We start from the raw sequence: 15,942 nt of genomic DNA on the forward strand, positions 1-15,942 counted from the left end.
AGCTACGTACTATATTCCCTTTCTTTTTCGCCTGGTAAGTTTTAATCATAGTAGCCAGGAGTGTGCGGACGTAACGAACCAAATGACGGTTTCTAATAAAACCCGTCTGTACTGGATGGAGTCGCTTGGGAAGAAGCATTTGACGGCACATGGCCAGTAGTTTTGTAAAAATTTTAAAATCCTGGTTCAACAGGGAGATTGATCTATAAGAGGAAACCTGAGCAAGGTCCTTGTCTGGTTTAAGTAATGCTATGATGCGGGTTGCATTAAAAGATAATGAAGCTGGGTTGCCTGTAAAGGGGGGTATCCGCTAGACGATTAAGATGAACGATAACGATAAAATCATTTGATAATCGTTTGAAAATTTGGTCTTTTAGACATCCATCATCGTTCAAACATGCTGGTCAACGTGACTATATCGTCAGGTTCAGCATGTTTGCAGATTGATTGTGCCTGCACTGAACGACATATCATTCAGTGTGGGCACCCTGCAGTGTAGTGAACGACTGAACGATATCGTTCAGTCTTTTCACTGTCGGGTAGTGGATACCCGCCTTTAGAATTGGGTTATATAAAGTTGAAAGAAATGGGACAATATATGGGGAAAGTATCTTATAATAGGCTCCTGTGAAGCCATCGGATCCTGGTGCTTTGCCAGTTGGTAATGATTTCATTACCGACTATTTCTAAAACCGTTATTGGGGACAGAACAGTTTCCCTGCCCTCATTATTAAGTTTATAGAGACCCGCTTGCCGTAAGAAATCCATTGCCAATGTAAGATTGTCCGAAAGTGCTTATATAATGCATCAAACAAAGTGAGGAAAGCACCACTAATTTTCTTTGGTTTTGTGGTGAGTGTACCCGAGGATGTCATTATAGAAGATATGTTTGGCAGAAGATTGAGAACATACTAAGTTCGCTAATAATTTACCTGACTGATTACCCCATCAAAAGTCTTTGTTTTTCTGATAGGTTAAATTCATTTGGGCCAGCTTGGTACAAAGATTGTCATATAGGGCCTTAACTTAGTTTGAGTAAGCCGACGCTACTGCAAAGCTAGCTTGGTGAAATCTTTGGTGAAGTGGTTTCTTCTTAAAAGACAAATATACCAATAAGTGACCCCTGAGGACCGGTTTGGACGCCTGCCAGAAAAGATTAATATCCTGACTGAGGGCAATATTATCATCCAAGTAATTTAGAAAATTTTAGGTCAATTGATGATGAAAATCCTCGGAGGCGGCTAAATAATCTGGGAAACGCCAGTTAAAAGTAGAGAGACAAGGCACTTCCAAATTAAATGTAAGCCATGTGGGGGCATGGTCTGAAATCAATATGTCAGCCACAGCAGCATCTACAACCTTATGGAGTAGAGTCCCTGAGAGTAACCAATAGGCCAAGTGGGAAAAGGAGTTATATGGGTGTGAAAAAATGAACATTCCCTAGCTACTGGATGTAAATACCGCCACGGATCAATTAACTGAAAGGAGTAAATAAGTAATAAGAGTGGGCGGTGTTCCACACCCTCTCACGGCCTGTTTAGGACCACCTGAGACATCTAAAGATGGGTCCAGGGCTACACTAAGATCACCTTCCAAAATCAATGGATCTTCTGTTTAGTCCTGTAGGGCCGCAGAAATGTCAGAGAAAAAGGATGCCTTGGAACCTGGCAGGGCATATATACATGCAAAAGTAAAAGCTTAATTTTCTATATTCACCTTCAAACATAAAAACCTATCCTCTGGATCCACCCATTCATCAATTATGTTATAGGATAGGTGATAGATTTACCAAACAATATAAGTACACCACGGGTTTTAGTAGTGAACGATGCACTCTGTTATTCCCATATCCAACTATCCCTTAGAATATTAGGGTCATTTCATTTCCAGTGAGTCTCTTGTAGAAAAACTATAATCAGAACAACATTTTTTAAGATGACAAGACTTTTTTTTCGGTTGATAGGTGTGTTTAGTCCCTCTAAGTTCCAGGATAAGAACTTCAGTGAACATTTAGTAAATATGCCGAGTCTCAGTAGGGGGTATATTGGACATCAACCAATTCCTATTTTAGGAAACCTGAAACTACGGAACCACATAACTAGCTCCCTCACCCTGTCCCAGCGAGCAGGTAAAGGGAAACATAAGAAAAAGCCCTGATTACACCTAGTTGGACATATGAGAAGAACAAGGACGTAGATATCAACCTAACAAAAACGTTTTTTTCTTTATGAACCCAATTTGGCAGCTCCGAGGAGTGTCCTAATATACACAAATAATAAACAAGATTAGAAAAGGACGACCCTAAAAGTCAGAACATGTGATAAGCACCAACACATTTAGCAAAGTTATTGCAGTAAAGGCAATTTGCAATACAGTAATACTTATCAACTCCCCAAATGTTGAACCCAACGAGCAGAGAAAATTCTGTGCCGGTTTTGGGGAATCGGTTTGCCATTGTGAATGATGTGTAGTTTTGCTGGGTACAATAGTGCAAAATGAATGCCCTTAGTGTACAGTTCCTTGCAGACAGATGAAAATTCATGTCTCTGGGTAGAAACTTGGAAAGAAAAGTCTTGGAACAAGAGCAGTTTAGATCCTTCATAACAATGGTTGTTGGATTTGCCATAGGCTTCCAATATCTTGACCTTGTCTAGATAGTTTAGAAGCTTGAAAATTACATGTCTCGGGTGCTGTTGAGTATTCTGGCGATCTGGGCCAACACAATGCACTCTCTCCCCCAGGATGGGCGAGAAGGCGGGCACCAAACTCAGTGCCTCAGGGAGCCATGTGGACACAGCTCTAAAATTAACTGCGCTAAGCCCATCTTTGTACAATAAACAATGGTAATTCAAATATTAATATAATATATTCAAATATGTATATGTATAAAATATACTTCACCAATAGATCACCAATACGTAAATCACAGTATAAATCAGCATAAAAAACATAAGCCCATGTTGAATCAGCCCTTCAGAACTATTAATGTGGGGTCGCAGACACAATATCCTGTGCATAATAATCTGAATTTTTGTAGTGATACTCTCCAGAATATAATTATTGCCACAGTGGCAGAGATTTAAGTATAATTATAGTAAAAATCCACTTGGTGGAAAACGCAACTTTCAGAATGCCAGTCAAAGGGAGACCGTGTTTCTCTACTGTTGTAACAATGTGGATAAACTTGATCCACTGGAAGTGAAGGCGTTACTTATTAGCTGGTATAATCCAAAGCTGCTTACCCTTGCAGCACATGTAGGGAGTTTTGTAAACTGGTTGTTCTTAAAAGCGGCTGTCTCCGTAATCCGTGTCTGTCGTCGGTGTCTCCACTCACTCACCGGGGATGAGACAGACGTCTCTATCCTTTCGAGGGCGATGATTGCCGAATAGGTCACATCTCTCGGGCCCACGCTCCTTCTATATAAATTCCATGTATTCATGATTCGCTTTCCTTTTTATTTCCCCACTCTCTTAGTATATTTAATAGGCACTGTTTAGTATGAATCCTATTAAAGGAATAGAGATTATTATTTCCTTATTTATTCTTGGAGATTATACTGTTAGTTCATAAAAGGAGTTTATTATGTATTTCTTATTCTAGGGCAGGCTTCAGAATTCTGGTCTTTCTTATTTGATATATTTTAAAGTTGGTTTTCAATAAATAAGAGGAGTCTGGTTTACATCTATAAAATACATTTACTTAAATTTATTTTAGTATTGTTACTATGAATGTGTCTAATATATTGTGGTTATTATATTATTTTAATTTACATTATTTATTTCAGAGGTTCCCAAACTCTGTCCTCAAGGCACCCTAATGGTCTAGCTTTTAAAGATATCCATAATTGTGCACTGGTGACATAATTAGAACTTCAGTCCTTTTAATTTAACCATCTGGACTGGCCATGGATATCCTTAAAACCTTGACTGTTAGGTGCCTTAAGGACCATGTTAGGGAACCACTGATTTACTGTACTGTCTCATTAAGAGAGAACTAAAGATTGGATTAAATGATCCAGACTGAAACAACCACAGCCGCTGCTAATTAATCAATAGATGGACATGATTTAATTTGGACCCTGGATCGACTGTTGCCTGCTTACTCCCTCCAGTACGCTCACCACTGATTGCAGCAACGGAGCCTGTCCTGCAGAGCACATCTTTCATCTGCCGCCTATATTTGTATGCATTGCTCCTGCTATCTAAGCCGTTTTGCTTGGTGCACAGCAAGCAGCAGTGAGCTGACTCAATACAGCGGGGAGTAGGACATGTGGAATGCTGATTACTTATAACTACAGCTTATAACATTGTACCTTCTTGCCTAAACACCGGCCCTTGGTGTGGATATCATATTAAAAGACTATTATTTGAGATCTTCATCAAGCACTCCCTAATTTGAAAATCCTTTTATCCGGAGAGAGACCAGTGCAGATACTTATTGCTACACAGCAGACAACATATTATTTTCTCTGGGATCATTAATTTATTTCATGATCTTATTTGTGTGCAACCGTATAAGATCATATTCAACCACCTGGTGATCTTTTTTCACTGCAGATACAAAGTATCAACAAGAGGTTGCTATCTACTGTATTTACTGTTACTCATTGTTATGATATATAAACAGCCAGCTATTTTAGTGTGCTTTTAATATTTTCGTATGTATATGTTTGTGGATTAAATTTTAGGCTTTTTATAAGTAAACTAGACGGTCTATATACTAATTTTGACCATCATATATAATACTATTTTTTTTCCGATTTGTTAGATTCTGTGGGTTTTGCAGTTACCCCTTACAATTGCTACAGATCATCATCAAATATTGGATTTATATATGTCGAAAGTACTTAACACCATCGGATCTTATTTCCTCGCTATATATCGGAAGCTTCTGTTGCCTGAGTCTGGGGGAGTCCTGTGGTGTTCCTCTCGCCTCCTGCTGACTGGTTTCTATTAACAAAGTTAGAGGATGAGAAGAGGAAGAAAGTTGGAGGGGAGAAGGGGACAGTCAGATATGAGAGACAAGGGACAGGGATAGAGAGACAGAAAAGGCAAGGGGAGACAGAGACTAGAGAAATAGGCAGAATGGGGGAGAAAGGAGACCTATTTTGCTTACCTGTTAAGTCTCTTTCTTCGACTCCATAGGCGGCACAGGGATGACACTCGGTATAGCCTGGAGAGGAGAGTCTGGGCACCAAATAGTTCATTGAAAATACCCACAAGCCCAGGCTCACTCTCCTCTATACCCCGCCCCCAGTTACTGGACCTCAGTTTAATTTGCAAGCCCATGGCAAGAGCGAGGCAGAGGAGAAGTAAGGCACACACACAGAACCATACAAACCATGGAAAGTACAGCCAGACAGATCACCAAGGAAACACACCCCGGCAGTCAGGTGCATCAGGGTGGGCGCCCTGTGCCCCCTATGGAGTCTAAGAAAGACTTCACAGGTAAGCAACTTGCTCTTCCTCCACTAGGGGGCAGAGGGATGACACTGGGACTTCCCAAATCTGACCGCCATGGGCGGGGACGCTCTCGAGCTGCAGTGGAGCACAAAGCGCCCGAAGGCGGCGTCCGAGGGTCCAGAAGTATCAAAGATACAAGAAAGGCGGAAAGACCTCGGATTGAAACCCATAATCGCACACCAAGAAAAATAGGTACACCAAACCCGATGATAGATACGTGCCGAAAAAGGCTTCCTAGCCTGCAGCATGGTCTGAGTGACCCTCCTGGAGAATCCCTTCGCTCTTAGGACAGATGTCTCAAGAGCCACCCCGTCAAAGTTAGACAGGTCATATCCAGATGGACAACACGGACCTTGAGACAGAAGATCTGGCAGCAGAGAGATGCAGTGGTGCTTCTATGGAGAGGCCCAGCAGATCTGCATACCACACCCACCGAGGCCAATCCGGCATCACCAGAATCATCGTGTCTCCCTCCAGTTTGAACTTGCAGAGAATCTGAGAGATCATCGAAACCGGAGGGAAAATGTAATTCAGAGGGAAGTTCCAAGGAACCGCCAGGGCATCTACCAGGAGAGCTTCTGGATCACTGGTGTGGGAGCAGTATCTTGGTAGCTGACGATTGTGACGAGACACCATCATGTTTATCTGGCAGGCCTCAACGGCAGACTAGTAGTTGGATGACGTCTGAATGCAGCGCCCATTTGCCTGCATGAACGTCTTGACGGCCTAGGAAGTCCGCTTCCCAATTCTGGGCCCCAGGATGAATACTGCGGACAGTGATGGAAGATGATGCTCCAACTTCCGAAAATTCGTCCGACTTCCTGCATGGCTTCTTGACTGCGAGTGCCACGCTGGTGGAATATGTAAGCCAAAAGAGGCGGCCCTTGTCCAGATGTGAGCGCTGGATCGATCACAGCAGGGACAGACGCACTTCCCGGGGAAGGATGAGTCTGTGCCTTGAGGTTTGGGCGAGACTTGATCCATCGTTTCAGAATGACTCCTTGAAGAGGCCCGGAGTGGAACGGACCATACTCCGCCATGTAAAATGTTGAAAACAGAGACCCCAGAATCTGCATGCACAAGTGTATGGACACCCAACGCTGGCCTAGAAAGGTGCAGATTCTGGCTTGTAAAGTCAAGATCTTGTCCAGAGTGAGGAAGACTCTGTGCTCTGGAGTCCAACAAGGCTCCCTAGTGGAGCATTTCTGAACACAGATGATGGGTGTTCAGTATGTATGTACAACCATTATCTGCAGATTAGTCGACCTGCATATATATCTGTTTAGTGTGTACCCAGCATTAGGCTGCGTACACACCTATAGATATATCTGTCCAATCTGTCTGTCGGGAATGAACATCTGGTAATGTATGGGAGCAATTAACCATAGAAAATTGCTCCCAAACACTGGAAAACGGACCACATTTTCCTTCCCACCAGACAGATTGGACAGAAATATCTTTTGGTGTGTACGCCTTAGATGCTGCCAGAGTCGCCACTATCTTGTCCAATTCTGGACCAAATAGAACATCTCCTAAATTGGGAAGGGCTTCCAGAGCCTTTTTGGATTCTGTATTGGCCCTCCAGGTGTGCAACCAGAGTGCTCTTCGGGCTGCAATTGCCGAAGCCTATACTTTGGATGCTAAAATCCCTGATTCAATGGCTGCTTCAGAGAGCTAGGAAGCTGCCTTTCTAACATGCCCAACCAAAGACACCAGGTCTCCTCTATCAGTGCCCAAGGTGAGTTCGTCCTCTAAAGCATCCACACAATTGCTTTAGCCACCCAAGCTAATGGTAGCACTGGATGAGTCAGAGCACCTACATTTATATAACTGGACTTCAGAAAATGTTCTAACTTCCTATGCATAGGATCATTAAGAGGTGGAGTGTTAGGAATAGGAAGGAGAGACGACCTAATGAGACGAGAAATAAGGGCATCCACAGGAGGACAACTAGAAGCTCTATTCTCTGTTGGGAGAGGGTAAATGTAGCAATGCACTTAAGACAATTGAAAGCAACTATTGGGGTGAGACCATGCCTCCGCTAGGAAGTATTCTAGTTGTGCTGAAGATTGAAAATCCATTACTGCCTTCTTCTGCCTCTTAAACACAGGTGCTTTGGATCTGTAGGCACAATGAGTGTGGTTTGCCAGCAGACTGCCACCATCTCCAGTTGTTAACACTGCCCCATTCCTCACCATTGTGATTATCCTACTTTAGCCAGCCAGCCAGGTACAATATAGCATGCAGTGCATGGAACAGACAATTGCACAATGGTGATGGTTGTGAAAAATTTTAGATGCTTCTCAAAATCAGCAAAATAATTTCACAGAATTAACTTTGCGATGTGGCTGTAATGTAATCTTACATGGGACTTACTTTAATTTGATGTAAAGGGATATGTATACAGTGATTGTTGGTAGATGTTCTATAAATGTTTAAAGCAGGGCTTGACAAATGTTTCTAAAATCTAGGAGCCAGAATGAAAGTTTAGGAGCTAGACCACCGTCCCCCCCCAAAAAAAAATTACAGGAGTGAGGAGCACAGCTCTGTGTGTTATGCAACTGTTATAGACAATATACTAGTCCACAAAATGGTCACAGTTGAACGGATACAGTAAAATGGAGGCTCCCTCACTGCGCTGCACAGTTACCCTGCTCCACCTTCCAGTAATAAGTTACCACATTTCACATAAAACAATGGTGCCAGAAAGTTTAAAAAAAAAACACCCCTCCCCTCGTGGTCACACCACTATCCCTCTGAAGCCGCTCGGCAATCCCTGGCCACGCATAGACCCTACTACTGGAGAGAGCTATACAGCCGGGGAAAGGAGGCAGTAGACAGCAGGGACGTACAGGAGGATCAGCGTAGACTGAGACAGACAGCAGGGATCATAGCAGGCCAGGATGGAGAGGAGTCATCAGCGCAGGCCGGGACGGACACAGGCACAGCAGTCACCGCAGGCGACACTCAGCACACGCACTCCTGTGCATGATATGAACACCGCAATACTATAGGCACAAATCTCTGCCAGAGCTGATAAGGATCTGCTTCCTCCCTCACTGCAAAATCTAGTAGCCAGGCAGCAAAATCTGGTAGCCATGGCGACCTGGCCCCCGGGATTTGTCGAGCCCTGGTTTAAAGAGTACAAAGCACCTACACACACTGGGCCCGATTCAAAGGCGTATGACAATGCTGCCGTGACTGCGACTTTATGCGGAGTTGCAAAGGCAATAATATGCAAATGCTAGTTTCAGCCTTCCACTTGTGTACTAAGTGCACTGGAATGCGCAAGCCCTGAGATGCCAACTTTCAATGACCATGGATGGAGTAACTCCGCCAGTGGTTCTAAACACTCCACCATCGCATTCACTATAAATATTTGCACAAACCTACAGCAGGCGTAGTGTGTCTCCTTGTAAAATTCCTCTAAATATGGTATCTGTGGCTTTGCATGTGAGAATGTACTCACGTTCAATGACACCCCTACGAAACTCACATAACACGCCAGACAGCCTTTTTAGGTGTACACTTCAGGCCACCTACCAGTCACCCCCAGGAACTCCCATGGTTTTTGCCTTACCATTCCTAATGCCAACGCTCCCAAAAGCAACAAACACACACAAGCACCGTAGGAATATTCAGGACTCAACTGGGCAAACTGAATCAGGACCACTGAATGCCGCAATACTCCATGAGTCAACATGGAGTATTGGGTTCCCAGGGAACTTTCAGGCTGCATTGCCATGAATATTATTTGCTCCATCCATATAGGCGACAGGTGCACTTTAAAGTAAACAGTAAAAATAAAATAAAAAAAAATAAAAAAAAAACGGATGAAGTAAAAAGAATTACAGATAAAAGGTAACAATTAATGGGCATGTACACACTACTAATAGTAGAGAGCAGCCTACTGTTCAAATGCAATTTGCAGGGTCTTTATCCTGAAAGTGACATTTTATATATCTTCTAGTGCTTTCCTGTAGTTGCATTTGATCTAAGATCCACTCGTGAGGCAGTCGGTGTAAAGGCTTTTGAGAGCCAGAACAGGGGTGCAGCTGACACTACCTTGGATACTAGGACTTTAACTTTGATCCATAGGACCAGCATTGACCTGGTTCTTACATATTGTGATACTTTTCATTCTATCTAGGTGTGCAAACACAGCACCTGAAATAATGAGTGTTATGGTAAGAACTTACCTTTGTTAACTCTCTTTCTTCAAAGTCCATAGGGAGACCTTGGGGTGTAGGTGATGGAACTAAATCCGGGTAGCACGCAGTTACAAGCTTTCAGCTCCCAGGATACACTGGGCCACTCTCCCTATACCCCCCCGAGCCAGAGGCACCTCAGTTGGTAATAAGGAGGAGGATAAGAGAGAAGGAAGACTGGTACACTCAAGAATCACACTCTCACAGAGAAGGAGACGGGAAACCGGTGACCAGCAAGATAGCCCAAATGAAGCGAAGTGCATCAGGGCGGGTGCCCTGTGGACCCTATGGACTTCGAAGAAAGTGTTAACAAAAGGTAAGTTCTTACCATAACTCATTTTCTGATTCAGGGTCCATAGGCTCTACAGGGAGACCTTGGGGATGTCCCAAAGCAGTTCTTTTAAGGGTGGGGATGCTCCTGCGCTGAAAGGAGAATCCGGCGCCCAAAGGAAGCATCCTGAGAGGCGATGGTATCAAAGGCATAGAACCGTCTGGACAGAAGACCACGTGGTCGCCTTACAAATGCCCACCAGGGACCCACAGACCGAGAAGAATGAGCATTAGCAGAAGCTGGAACAGACAAGCCAGCTTGCGTGTAAGCCTCTAAGATAGTCATACGAAGCCATCTAGCCAATGTTTGCTTATTGGCTGGCCATTCCTTCTTGTGAAATCCATAGAGCACAAATAAGGAGTCCGATCTCTGAAGGGAACTGGTGCGGTCCACATAGATACAGAGGGAGCGGCCCACATCCAAAGAGGAATCACCACCTGCCGAGAGGTCTGGTGATTGAAATGCCTTGACTATAATTTTCTCATCAGTGTGGAAACTAGAAGTCAAAGACAGATGATCCAGGGCTGGGTAAAGGCAAGGACCCTGAGACAACAGGTCTGGACATTGAGGCAGCAGGAACGGAGTGTCGAAGGAAAGACTCCGAAGATCTGAGTAGCAATGACGTCTGGGCCAAGCTGGAGCCACCAGCAGGACAGTGCCTCCGTCTTGTTTGAACTTCCGAAGAACTCAAGAAAGAAGGGAGACTGGAGGAAACAGATAGGCAAACTGGAAGGTCCACTTCACTGACAAAAGCATCCACCAATGTTGCCTCAGCATCTCCTGTTCTGGACCCGTACACTGGTAATTTGTGATTGTGTCTGGAGGCCATGAGGTCCACCTATGGGAGGCCCCATTTGTCCACTAGGAGTTGAAACACCTCTTGGTGAAGAGACCATTCCCCTGGATGCACGTCGTGACGGCTGAGGAAGTCCGCTTCCCAATTGAGAACTCCTGGAATGAACACTGCCGAAATGGCCAGGAGGTGACACTCTGCCCATGTCAGAATGTGTGACACTTCTGTCATTGCTGCCCGACTTCGAGTGCCTCCTTGATGGTTGATGTAAGCCACCGTGGTGGCGTTGTCGAACTGAACCTGCACGGGTTTTCCGTGAAGTATGTCTTTGGCCAACTGGAGGGCCCTGTACACAGCCCGAATTTCCAATATGCTGTTTGTAAGGGTTGCTTCGACTGCTGTTCAACGACCCTGAAAAGAGTGTGGAACGGTCACTGCGCCCCAGCCCTGGAGACTGGCGTCCGTTGTCAGGAGTACCTAGTCCGGGATCCAAAAGGGGCGACCCTTGGTTAGATGAGATGTCAGTAGCCACCAAGACAGAGACAGACGCACCTCCGGAGAGAGCACTTTGATCCAGTGGGGCAATCCGTTCCATCTGGAGAGGATCAGAACCTGCAGAGGCCTGGAATGAAATTGAGCATATTCCACCATGTCGAAGGTGTACACGATGGATCCCAGAACCTGCATCGCCGAGTGTATTGACACCCAGCGACTGTGGAGATCTTGTCTGAAGTCAGAAAGAGTTCTGCTGTTGAGAATCCAGTAGGGCCCCCAGATGAAATATCCTCTGCGAGTGATTCAGGGAGGACTTTTCCAATTGATTAACCACCCGTGCGCTTGTAGAAAGGCAATTGTCAGTTGTAGGTGGTGACGAAGCGCTTCTCGAGAACCCACCAGCAGGAGGTGGCCGTCCAGGTATGGTAGTAGCCGGATCCCAATTCCGCAGATGTGCAGCCATGATAGTCATAACTTTGGTAAACTCCCTTGGAGCTGGGGACAGGCCAAATGGTAGCGCCCAGAACTGGAAGTGTTGCTGTAGTATAGCAAACCGGAGATAACGCTGGTGAGAAGGCTTTATAGAGACATGTAGGTATGCGTCCTGAATATCCAGTGATACCATAAAATCCCCAGGTTCCATAGCCAGTATAATGGAGCATAGGGTTTTCATCCTGAACCTGGGCAACCTGAGGAACTTGTTTAGGGATTTGAGGTTGAGGATAGGCCGATGAGACCCATTCAGCTTCAGTTCCAGAAAAAGAGTAGAATAATAACCAGTCCCACGCTGGGATAGGGGGACTGGCACAATTACCCCTGCTTGACTGTATGGCTTTCTGGATCTGTAAGGCCTTGTTCTTGTCTGAAGGAGGGCTTGTGCAGAAAAACTGGTGAGGAGGTCTACGAAAGAATTGGAGAGCGTACCCATGAGAGACCACTTCTCTTAGCCAAGCGTCTTTAGTGGTTTGACACCAGCACTGGGCGAACATGAAGAAATCAGCCTCGCACTCTGGGATCCCCCAGAGGGAGGCCCGCCCCATCAGGCTGAGGGTTTATCCTCTGGTTTGGAAGCAGGGCGTCTTGTGCTCCAGGCCTGTTTCTTAGGCTTGGTAGTCTTTTTCTTTTGAGGTTGATACCTCTTACCAGATGATTGCCAGGCAGCAGCCATATGTTCTACCAGCTGGTCTGATAGAGGGAGTACTGCCGAAGTCACCTTTACCTGTTTAAACTGAGGGTGTTTGGATTGAGGGGCAGGCTAGTCATCCTCTAATACCAGTATGGATCTGACTGCACGCACCAAGGCAGGAATATTAAGCTGCACGCACCAAGGCAGGAATATTAATATTTGACCTAGTCTCCGCCTCTTCTCAACTCAGACTCCGAAAGTTGTGTGGACTGGGACGACAACACAGGACGCTTAGCGAGCTTCATGGGTTTCTCATCCTGAAACATTGTCTGAAGGGCAGTAGAGGAAGCCACCAGGCTCTGCACTGAAGTAGAGATAACATCTGCTCATGTTGGGTGCGTAGCTTGTGGTAGTCCCTGTAAGGGAATGACAGACTGCTGTGGTACAGGAGGAGTCTGCATAAACTGTGGTAGTCCCTGTGAGGGAATAACAGTCTGCTGTGGTACAGGAGGAGCCTGCATAATCTGTGGTAGACCCCAAGAGGGAATGATGGTCTGCTGAGGTAACCCCACATGGGGAAAAATAGCTGGGACTGCCAGACGGCCCGCAATGGAGGCCAGGACCTGAGAAAAGACAGTCCAAGGGGGTTCCTGTACCATTGTTGGGGGGTTTGAGGTGCAGGGAGGATTATAACACAAAACTCTTCCCGAACCAAATCCTCCTCACTTAAACTTGCAGCATAAAACCTGCAAGATAGCAGAGTGGGCACAGCATTGTGCTTGGTACCCTTGTCAGACACGTCTGACACACAATATGGCACTGTGCAAACACTAGTATAAATATATATATAGATTTAGATCATTATTCCCACTATACAAAATCTTAATCTCTTGGTGCCAGGTAATGGAGGTAACTAATTCAAGTATTACTAACACAACATAGACATAATCAGCGGAAAGGTCACACACGGCAAGGCCACACACCTTGGCGTGTGTGACCTTGCCGCTGATTAGGATTTTGTATAGTGGAAATAATTATATGAATCAACACAACTAACTCATCTGTGCCACGATTATGGCATTATTAACCTGAGCATTAAGTGCAATGTACACTTATGGAGTATACACATGGTCAGATTTGTCAGATGAACGATTGAACGACCTGAACAATCTGAACGATTTGACCGATGAACAATTTTTGACTGCATTAAAATGAATGAAATCGTCCAAATCTGACTGCAAACACATCAGATGTCAGCTATCATTATCTGACCATCGGGAACGTGCATCGTTCATCGCTCAGACATGTCAGATTTTCCTTCAGACAGGAACGATTGAACGACTTTTTAAATCGTTATCGTTCAGATCTGAAGAAAAATCTGACCGTGTGTATGCACCATAAGTAGCTTAACACTGCAAGTCAGCAATAAACTTTGCAGCCCTAAAGGGGGGGGGGGGTTATAAAAACATTACTAAACTGTACTAAGTTCGATGTACCCCTATAGGGGGCGCTATATCAAACACATTTTTATCAACCAAGTTGACTGTGCAATAGACAGTATGTTATGTGTGATATACAATATGATGGGAGTGGAATGCACATTAATTAGAGCCCTATATAGCGGAACTATTAACAAGTACCTATATACTCCTATAGGAGGTGTTACAACTAACACGCAAAATTGCGATTTATGGTGCAACTGTGCAGCGCTAGTTGCAACTAATGCGCAATTTTGCGAACTATGATGCAACTATGCAATTTACGTACCCCACAAATATTCCTCAAATTGGATAGCATTTAGTGATAACTATACATACTAGCCTGCTGGGCCGCAAACAGTTGGCTATTTCCAACACATTAACAATCCTATAGGGGGCACTGTATCAATAGTACCTACAATACTAATAAAATACTAATAATAAAAAATACAGAATAATTAACCATATCCATAATAAATAAATAATAATAATAAAAAAAATATATATATATATATATATATCTATCTATCTATCCCTTGCAATTTTATGGTTGAATGGCATGTGCGGCCTTACCGCTGATTGTGTCTAGCCCTATATAGGGGAACCATTAATAAAAACTTATATACTCCACCACAATCAACTACACCACAATCAACTACACAGACTCAGTGTCTGGTACGCTGAGTGCTACATACACTAACCCAAGGAAGAGGTATGTAGGGGGACCGGACTTCACGCTGTCCTCAGAGAGCTGCGACTGCACCATGAAGAAAACGGCCGCCGGAGACCTCAGAGGGGACGTGGCTGAGGAGGAGATCAGCTCAAGGAAGCTAGACCTCAGAGGAAAGGCGCCCTGAGCTGAGGAGCCGTTGAAATGGGGAAGCTGTCTCCCCTGGCTGATCGTTAACCCCTGGGACGCTGTTTCCCACACCGAATGTCCCGGGTGGCCTAGTGGATCGCGGTGGCTAGAGCCTGCATCCACACTCAGCCACCTCTGCGGTCTGTCCCCTGAAACCAGAGTTATTGACTGTTTTAGCGAGCGGTGACCCGCCTTACCTGTCCCCTTAGTATCCGGCTGCAGTCTGGGTCCTCCCCGGGAGCCCTGGCTAGCGCTGACCCCGGTAGGCACGCCGAGATCCCCAGATCACTACTAGCGTCGCGGCACCGGAGGGGTGACGGAGCCACAGCGCAGACGTCCCATGGACAATGTACTGCTGTGCGTTCTGAAGAAGAATGAAAATAAATTAATTCATAAAAATAACAAGCTTCTGCGTAATGGTGACCGACTCCAGCCGGGCACCAACGAAACTGAGGTGCCTCTGGCTTGGGTGCGGGGTATAGGGAGAGTGGACCAGTGCATCCTGGGAGCTGAAAGCATATAACTGCGTGGTGCCCGGATTTAGTTCCATCACCTGCACCCCAAAGTCTCCCTGTGGAGCCTATGGACCCTGAAGAAAAAATAAGCAGGTCCTACAGGCATTAGGAGATATAAATAAAAATGAAATTACTCATAATCTATAATATAAATAGAAGAACATTTTTTTCAGGTGGACATCTCCTTTAAGTACTATGTAAATAGAAATGTACAAGCCCGCATAGATTTTATACTAGCAATTTATAACCATACAACAGCCCTTCTGATAAATGATGGGTCACCTCATTGTCGCCAAACTCATGGAACAACACCGACACAAATGTAAACAAAACAAGGACGTTTTATTTCCCCAGCTGCTAGTTTTGAACATATATCCATGGGATCAAACCATAATCTATACAGCAAAGTAAAATAAACTAAAATAAGGTTTTAAAAACAGAATCGATAGCCTCCTCTTTTTATGAGCAGTATTAGAGAAGCCTGGATTGTCCCATCTGTTGTCTGTCTTCACACAATACTGTTCTCCTGTAGAACGTTCAAGACGGAGGTCCATTCTGAGGTGGCATTGATACTACAGTTGCATAACGAGCAGGAAATGTATACTAAGGAGCAAATGGACATCCCTAACAAGAACCCTGATGTAACAGGAAAATTATATTTGTATAAAAAAACA

At 44.7% G+C, this 15,942-nt stretch overlaps 1 protein-coding gene across 3 annotated transcripts in view; it reads right to left on the reverse strand.

Annotated features, from left to right (window-relative positions):
• Positions 1–15,591: 15,591 nt before the first annotated feature.
• Positions 15,592–15,942, reverse strand: part of RBBP5 (RB binding protein 5, histone lysine methyltransferase complex subunit) — a 111,755-nt gene continuing 111,404 nt past the window's right edge. For all 3 annotated transcript variants that reach the window (XM_088479655.1, XM_088479656.1, XM_088479654.1), the window contains exon 14: positions 15,592–15,942. This exon is cut by the window's right edge and continues 306 nt beyond it. The gene's annotated coding sequence lies outside the window, so the exon portion shown is untranslated.

This window comes from Taudactylus pleione, unplaced genomic scaffold, assembly GCF_031769625.1.
Source record: "Taudactylus pleione unplaced genomic scaffold, aTauple2 ptg000242l, whole genome shotgun sequence".
Lineage (NCBI taxonomy): Eukaryota > Metazoa > Chordata > Amphibia > Anura > Myobatrachidae > Taudactylus > Taudactylus pleione.